The sequence below is a fragment of the Octodon degus genome, unplaced genomic scaffold, assembly GCF_000260255.1.
Source record: "Octodon degus isolate 3935 unplaced genomic scaffold, OctDeg1.0 scaffold00063, whole genome shotgun sequence".
In the NCBI taxonomy this organism is placed as follows: Eukaryota; Metazoa; Chordata; class Mammalia; order Rodentia; family Octodontidae; genus Octodon; species Octodon degus.
In genome coordinates this window covers 8,607,826-8,617,236 of record NW_004524639.1, presented here as the reverse complement: position 1 = coordinate 8,617,236, position 9,411 = coordinate 8,607,826, and positions in this window count along the sequence as shown.

Here is a 9,411-nt window from a genome sequence, read left to right as displayed (position 1 = left end):
ATAAAAATTTTAAAATAAATTTTAATTTAAGTCCTTTGAGAAGTTTAGCCCTTTCTGATCTCATCAAGACTTGAGTGCCACATTTAAAAAATGGTATCAGCAACTGTAGTATAGCCAGAGAACAGCCACCACTGTGAGGTGCTCCAAAAACTCTCTGAAATCAAACTGAGCAGCAAGTCCTAGGAATAATTAACTGGAAATGAAAAATCTTGGATATACATGTAAACAAAATTCTACTATGTGAAATGCCTGGCACACACCTGATGGGCAATTTGCAGCATCTCCTTTGGAAAAGTCAATAGTGAATCAAAGTTACAAGATAGTAGTTTCTGCCCCTACTGTGGAGAGCTTCAGAGAATAATCCAGAAGACTCTATGCTGCCCTAAATGATAATATGCTATTCCCAAAAGTGGGCAACAGAAAAGTCAGCAATATCCTGAGTATCTCCCAGCCCTGTCTTACATTTTTCCACAAAGAACTACTTGAAACAAAAAAAGAAGCTGCCTTAGTTTAAAAAGTTTTCCTAAACCAGACAGGTGCCTGTTTATTCAATAAACAGTAATACATAAGAGAGATTTTCGGGGGGCTGAAATCAATACTTTTAAAGATAAAATTCATCAATGCTACTTGTTTCAAATGCCTAGAGTAAATTAAGTTTACAACTTCAGCAGGCTGTCATGTAAAAATGTGGCAGTGACTAACAAATCAAATTACCACAGTACTACATCACTCACAAAAGTATTATTGATAGTGACAGAGGGATATTGAATTTAAATTATTCATTTTTATTGATTGAACAGCATGTCCTAAGTAGGAAACAAGAAGGAAAAAGCTGAGGTGTTAGACTTGGATTTTGCCTCCCATTGAGTATTACCCTAGAAAAGAAGATGTGTAAATGAAATTGAGTCTGATAAAAAATATGAAGCTACTGAAATTATCTCTGCATACCCTTTCCAGTTCTGTCTTCTTAGTTCGCAGCTGCCTGAAGCACACCTAGCTACCCAGGGCCCAAATGCTTCAATGTTCCTTTTGCTTCGAGCTCCCTCCTTATCTTGTTCACCTGGTACTGTCCTGACCCACTGTCACGCCTTATTCAAAATCATGGATTGAATATATTTTCTGTGCAAGGCACTGTGCTACACATCACACATCAATCGACAGGTCTGACTTTCTCTCAAGGAAACAAAATTTAATGGGGGAAAGAAACACATGAAGAAATCCAAAACAAACAACAATAAAGTATTGTACATTTCTTCCCCTCTTCTGCAAAATTCTCTGTCATAATTTTCATTTAGCCTCATATCTAAGAAGGTTCTTATCATTCAGGAACTGACAGACTCAATCTGAGAGTCTTATGACACTCTCCCTAGAGAAAGAAATACAAAATAAAATATATAGAAAGAAAGATAAATTTTTCATAAAATTTTTTGAGGTTAGAGAGCCCCAAAGATTGAACAATAAGCCCCAGAGTTCCTAGCCTACTGTGTTCTTGGTCATTACATAAATAATTTTTTTAATCTAGGGGGCACTTTCATTCTTGTGTGGAACTTTTGGAATCTAAACACATTATGATAAAAAAAAAGTTAAGTGACGGTGGGAAATTTAAAATTCTTTAAAGGGCATACAAGGTGAAAAAGGTTTTATCCTCTTCAGCCAATTATCTCACACAGTGACCTAAATTAAGAGATGTGCTGTGCCAGAGTCTTATTTGCCAAACGGTAACAACAGCAAAAACTTTCATCAAAGTTTTCTGTAGCACTTTTAGGCATCTGTCTGTCACATTCAAAATCTCCCTTGTTTCATTTTTTAATTAAACAGAGGCAGGAACATTACTCCATCCCCGTTAGAAAAACAACAACACAATTTACATTTTGCAGTCACTCTAGATGCTTTATCTTAATTGTTTCAGGGTCTTTTTTAATTAAAACATGTATAGTTCTTGGTGGAGCTTGAAAATTAGACAGCTAGTATTGGGCCTCAAGCAAAGAATTTTCTCTGCAGCAGAAGGAGAGTAAGTAGCCCCAGATAAACAGTAATCATCTGACTAGCCATTCCCTATCCTTTTTTTTTCTTAGCTTAAAGCATTGATACTCAGAATATGGTTGATGGAACAGCCTGAGTGTAATAGTGGCAATTGTGTATTGCCTCAATGCACAATCCCAACCTCATCCAAGATCTACTGAATCCAAATTTGCATTTTAACAAGATATCCTGATGATTTCTCTTATCAAAATTTGAGAGGCACTGTCTTTAAAGACAACATAGTCCATATTATAGTATCATTTGATTGGCTCTCAGGCCTAAGGGACCTGATAGGTTTAAAGTTTAAGATACTCCCACTGGGGTAGTCTCAGCATCTTGAAAAGTGCCTGGAAACTACAAAACTGCAATAAATATTTGTTCACAGATCCATTTCAAAAGTGTTTATGGAGTATTGAGTGCAATCTCAGTATTGGTGAGGCTGAGGCAAGAGGATTGTCACAAGTTCAAGGTGAGAGTGGACTACATAGCAAGACCCCTTCTTAAAAACACAGCAAACAAACAAAGGAAAAGATTTAAGTAGAGGGGGGAAGGAGGAGAGGGACAAGGGATGAAAAATGGAATTAAGATATGTAATGTACATGTGCTAGCTCCACACAAGTAATACAAACATTATGTACTACAAATCTGTACTAATAAAAATAATCATTTTTAAAAATCCAAAATCTCCTACATTGCAAAATCATTTCAGATTTGCCCAACTAGTAAAGATTGTCTAAATATTCCAAAAATCCATAACATTTAAATCTTAAACCCTTCTGTTATCAAGTATTTTGTGAATTATTCAAATCCATAGAGAAGGTCCATTGCTTGTGGTGATTTGTGGACCCAAATTCTCCACAAGTTTCTTAACCTTCACTTAGCCTTGTCAAGGTTGTAAAGTCAAAGCCAGGCTGCCAAGATATGCACTTTCCAACATACAGAAAAAGAAGGGTACAGAGTACTCAAGACCAAATGTCACAAATCCTTGACTCAGAAATATCACATGTTTATATTCTACTAATGAGAACTTAGTCATGCAGCCTTTTCTACTGCAAGGGTGGCTATTATACATGTCTATCAGACATCTGTGCTTTCCAGTATATGTTTCTTTGGCTATTGAAAAAAAAAATCCAGTGGGTTTTTATAGACATCCAACAACATCTGCCAATGAAAGCTAGGGCCAAAACAGGCAGATGTAATTATCTAAATGACAGATGATAGGGGCATGGACCAAGGTGATTGCTGTGGACATGAGGAGGAAAGGTTAACATGTGAATAGGCAACATTTTGAAGGATTTTCTGATAGACTAGATATGGATGTGAAAGCCTTGAAGAGTTTTGACCTAAAAGACTTGAAGCCGAGAGAAGAATAACTGATTGGATAAAAGGTATTTTACCTAAGCCAGACATTTCTATCTTCATGTTCCTAAACACAGAACAATATATTTTTGTGACCAACACTCAACATCTTCTTTTAAAGGCAGATTTCAAATTTAGGCACTACTGAGTTCTATGTGTGTGGCCTTAAATAAATCATTTCATTCCACTAGGTTTTTGCTTCCTTGCCTGTAAAATAGAAACAGTAATAGCATCACCCTCATAAGGTTGCTTTGAATATTAAGTAAGATAAGGTACAGAAACACATAACAGCACAGTGAAGGACCAACAGGAAATACTAAAAAAGTGGTCTGACAGACCTGTGAGCATTTCGTATAATAACATATACCTTTGTAAATCATATGGCTCAATTAATGGCACTTTTTGAAAGTATTTACCTCCTGTTTGATTTCAGTTGGAATTCTGAATTCATACATTTTACCTGTGGAACACTGTGCAAATTATTTTGGCTTGTTAAGAGCCTCAGTTTCCTTAATTCTATAAGGAAGACTAATAACGGTATTGACTTAATAGAGCTAACATAGGAAATTAAGTATGTTTGAAGAACATGAAGCACATAATAAACATCTAATAAATGGTGATGAATAATGGAGATAGTAGTGATTGGAATGGTAATAACTATTATAATTACAGTTTCCAGACAAATCCCTTGTGACCTCACATAAAAACATGTATCCCATTTCTCCTCATAGGCCTTATTTGTTTGCTTAATCTGTTGAATCTCTTTCCATCCCACTGATGATAGTTTAATGCATTACCCATCTCCTGTTAAACAACGTACATATATTTTGACAAGGTTTTTGAAATACAAAAAAGAATAAAAATAAAAGGAATGCACCTCAAAGAAAGATATTTGGGGGCTATCTTATTTTGGCTACTCCATCTTCTGTAGGCAGATCTTCATCATATCTATGCAGAGCCAGACCTCGGTAGTTATGACTGGCTCCAAACGTAAAAGAAAAAGAGGGACAGGTTTGCCAGATATTACAGAAATTGATATTTCAGCCAAGTGATTTGAACACATTATTTTGAAAAAATAAAAGAACAGAAGCAAATGAGCCTTTGTGATTTCTATCTCCTCAGTTCCCTGCCTCCCTGAATTACAGACCTATACCCCTAACATAAACACACAAATAAAGCAAGTATCTCTAGATGCCAGGTAAGCTACATAAAAAGATCATAATGTTGTCACCACAGGGCCAAGAGTAAGGGCTGTGCAGAATGCAGAACAAAACCAGCCCAAATCTTTTCTTTTGAGAATATTGGATTTATCATGGCTATTTCTGAACACCCTGATGACCCATAAGAAATGATAAAATATTTCAGATGCAAGTTGATCTTTTCCAAAGAAGAAAGGTCTTTACTAGGGTATCATGTTGCAGGGGAGTTTTACATCTCAGTCAGACACTGATGAAGTTTTTTTTTATAAGGCAAAAAGGCTACATGAAATGTTCATAGAAAAGAAAGTGACAATGCAAAATTCAACCTTATTCCTCAATTTATACTTTTTCCTAAAGTGTTTGTCCTTAGTAACTTTCAAACTACCTAAATCTGAATCATCTTGACTATGAAACTGTACAAATCTTCCAATCAGGAAATATTTTATCCTAGAAAATAGAATCGTATATGGATTCTATGTGCTTTAAAAGGCAAGGTATTAGGTCACATTTTATTTTTTTATTTTTCTCATAATTTTATTGAGAAACAAATAGCAATGAGACAGTTTCAAATCAAATTGGTAGGACAGTTTCAGTAATTAACACACTGCATACTGTCTTAATAGTAGTTATTTCCTGTACAAGATGCAGACATGATATCCTATTTACAGACACTATTAGAACAAATCCCTCTATTCATTAAGAGAATGTAACTATATATCTATCCTAACCATTTTGAGCACACAGATACAAAATGGACATTCATCTGTATCCCCTTTTTTGTTTAGTTTTGTCATTTGAATATTATAGGTATGTTAACTCAGCAAAATATTCTAAAAGAGTCCAGTAGTCCATAAGAGTATTGGGTCTTCTGCTTCAATGGCAATGTCAGAAATTGTTGACCTGAGGTTACATTTTAAAATAAGTCAGAAATTAAGTAAAAACCATGATTACCCTCACTACAACATTGATGTCCATGTTTATAATTCTTGACTAGCTTTCCACATAGTACATATCAAAATTAATTCCTATTGAGTAAGACACAAAAAGTATTCCTTTAAAAGTATTACTCCAATTAAGACCAAAAAAATATGCATATGTGGTTTAAACAGAATGGAGGTCTGCATGTGTACTTTGATAAAAACCAGAAATTTGTGTATAAAAACTAGGTCTGATGAAGGCCCTCTATTTCTGAAGTTGAAGGTGAGATAAGAGGTCATGTCTGCATCTTGTACTATGAATAACCACTATGAAGACAATAATATGCAATGTATTACTTACTGAAACTGTCCCACTAATCTGTTTTGAAACTGTCTCATTGCTATTTGTTTCTCAATAAAATTTATTTTAAAAAGAGGTAAGAGATATAGTGGGTACTGAAAGAACAACTTTCTGGGAGCCAGCCCTTTGGGCTTTACCCATATCTAAGAGCCCCATGAGTCTTTTTTTCATACTAACTGCTAAAAAGCCCTGAATGGTAACTAGGCAATAGCACCTCAGTAGTATATTCATCAGCCTTACTCAGTAACTGAGAAAGCAAAAAAAAATACAGAGATGGATAAGGAGATAGTAATTCAAGAAAATATAGAAATAGGAGGCAACACTTACCCCTCATTCCTTATTTTGATTAGTATGACTAACTTCCTCTTATGGCTTAGACCATCTTTTCAGAGTTAGGGCTTTCAGAAGTTGATTGGATCATAGGGGCATTAAGTACTCATCAGTGGATTCATCCATTGCAGCAGAATGCTTTGTTACTGAGGCCCAGTTGGAGGAGATGGGTCACTGCAGGTGCAGTCTGAAAGGATGTATTCTTCTCCTCAGCTGCTTTTTTTCCCCTCTCTACTTCTTGGATACCCTGGGTTGAGAAGCTTTCCATGGTCATCCTATCATTCTGTGTCATTTTTGTCTTGGAACAAGCCAGACATGGATTGAAACCCCTGAAACCATGAATCATAATGCACCTTAAAATTGGGAATCAGGTACTTCATCTCAGTGACAGCTAAATGACTAATGTACCTACTTGCTTACTTCTTCCCAAAGAGGTGAGAGTTATCTGAGCAGTAAGTCTGATTAGAAAATCAGTCCTATTTGTCTTATCTCCTTTATCCCTTTTTATTCATAGTCATGAGGCTTTCTACAAAGTGTGTGCTCCAGCATGCACAGAATTTCACAGGAACATAAACAACCATGGAGAGAGAAAAGACAATGTGATGGTCTTGTGCTGCCTCTGGTTAGAAGATAAATCTCACAGGCTTACTTATCCATAGATGTAAATTACATTCCTTTCAGTTTAATTGAGAATAAAGGGGCTATTTTTATTTCCCATCTGCCTTGTTCTTTTTTTGTACATATCTGTTTGGATTTTAAGGTGTTATTCTTTGGATCTTCTCCAGTTTAAACATCTGATGTGTTGAACCAAGAATATGGTGAAGGAGACAAAAACCAGAATTAGCTGACTGAAATAACAAAGAGAGCCTCTGGGTAGGTCTGGGACACATAGCTATAGACCTTGCACTTCAATATTTACATTAGATACTGTGAATCCGGCAGCCTATAGAGATTATCATTAGGCCAAGAGTCAACTTTGTATCATTAGGCAAATTATTTTTAAATGCATAAGGCCAAAAGTAGTTCCTTGGTGAGAAATGTCTCCAAATTAGATTTAAATGTACAGATCATGAACTTGAGATATTTGGGAAGACTGGTACATTTGGCAGGGCTAAAAGTAAGATTTATTTCCTCTGTCATTTTTTCCTTCCCATACTACTGAGTTTCTGTCAAATTTACAGCAATTTGGAGTACAAGGTATACTTTTTATGTGGTGTAAATTCTGTAGGGCCTACAGATTGACCTGTGTACTAGTTTTATGTTTCTGCATAATGAATTATCCCAAATTTAGTGGCTCAAAATGAAAATGTTTACTACCTCACAGTTACTGCAGAGCAGGAATCTGATACAGTTCATCAGGATCCTTGGTCTACTGACCTTGCACAGGCTATAACCGAGGTCTTATCCAGGCCTTCAAGTCATCTCTGGTATCAGCTGGAGGAGTTTGTGCTTCCCAGATCACTCATGTCACTCCAAGCTCACTGGTGGCAGAATTTGGTGCCTTACAGACTGTTAAACTGAGATATTTATTTCTTGTTGGAAAGCTCCTTGAGGTATAGGTCTCTCCATAGAGCAGGTCATAACACAGCTCACAAGAGCTGTCCTCTTTAGCACAAGCAAGCAAGAAGAACAAGAGAAGGAAAGAAACTTATACAGATAGAAGTCATAGTCTTATAAACTAAGGTGCAAATGATACATTCTGTAATTAATTTATTAAAAGCCATATTATATTTATTAAATGCAATATCCTTGGGAATGTTAGACAAGAGAAAGGAAATATTGAAGTATAAGGGAGAAAAATATAAGGGTGAATGTAATCAAAATGTGCTATAGGCATTATGAATGTCACAGTGAAGCAGTATTTGTAAAAATTAATATATGCATATAAATATATCAGAATATTCAAAAAATCAAGATATTAGGTCTAGTTCACATATAGGGTAAGTACATTGGTCATCTTTCCATCACTGTAGTAAAAACAATTTTAAAGGAGGAAAATTTGTTGTGGTTCACTACTTTAGAATTTTCAGCTCATAATCGGTTGGCTCCATTATTTCTGGGCCCGTGGTGAGGCAAAACATCATATCAAGCAGCACACAGTAAAGCAAAGCTGCTCCCCTCATAGTGGTCAGGAAGAAGAATAAACAACCAGGGTCAGGGAACAAGTTATATACTTCAAGGGCACATTCATAGTGAGTCATCTCTTCCAGATAAACCCCCCTTTTAAGTATCCACTGCCTCCCTCAAGTGCCACAGGCTGGGGACTAAGCCTTCAACACTTGTGATGGAAGAGTTTAAATATTCAAATCATCACGGGAATGAATGCCACAAATTATAAATTCCAGTACACTGAGGTTAATATGAGCCGTGAGATGAGTACCACACTTGTTTGATTTTTAGTTGAGAATGCATGGAGACAATGATACGACTATCTTGTAGGTTCTATCAGTTCTTCAAATTATATGAAAGATCAAAGAGTTAGCATTGACCTAATACAAACAGTGAAGACCTGAAGGTACCACATCCATTCCAAGAAGATAAAAAGGGCTACATGTCTTAAGAACTTTTATCATTAATATAGAAGAGAATATGTGGTTAGGGAGGTTATACTTTGGTTTTTAATTTCTTTGAACTTTAATTCCCAAAGGAAAGGAATCTTATTTAAAAGATGTGGTATTTTTACACAATGCAGTACTATTCAGCTGCAAAAATGATAAATTTGAGGCATTTATAGATAAATGGATGCAACGAGAGACTAGATTGTTAAGTTATATAATTCAGACCTGCACGTGCAAACATCATGTTGTCTTGCTAGTGTGAAAACCTGAAAGAGTAAATAAATTGTGAAAGGTATAATAGATACTGTGGAAAGGAAAGAATTTTTTCAATAGGAAGGAAAAGCTGAGATGAAGGAAAAGACAGAAGAAAAAAAGGAAAAATATATATTTTACAGGGTAGCTTTGATAATTTTACTGCCGGTTTCTGCTGGTCTTTTGAAAGGAGCACTTAATGCTTAAATTTTTTCTTTTCATTCTTATTTCTGTTCTTTTTTCCTTCTTTTTGACTTTTTTATATATTAATTTATTGAGAAAGAAGTAGCAATGAGAGTTTCAAAATAAGTTAGTAGGACAGTTACACTAATTAATATATTGCATATTGTTGTCTTCATAGTAGTTATTCATAGTAAAAGACACACACATGATATCTTGTCTAAACACTATTA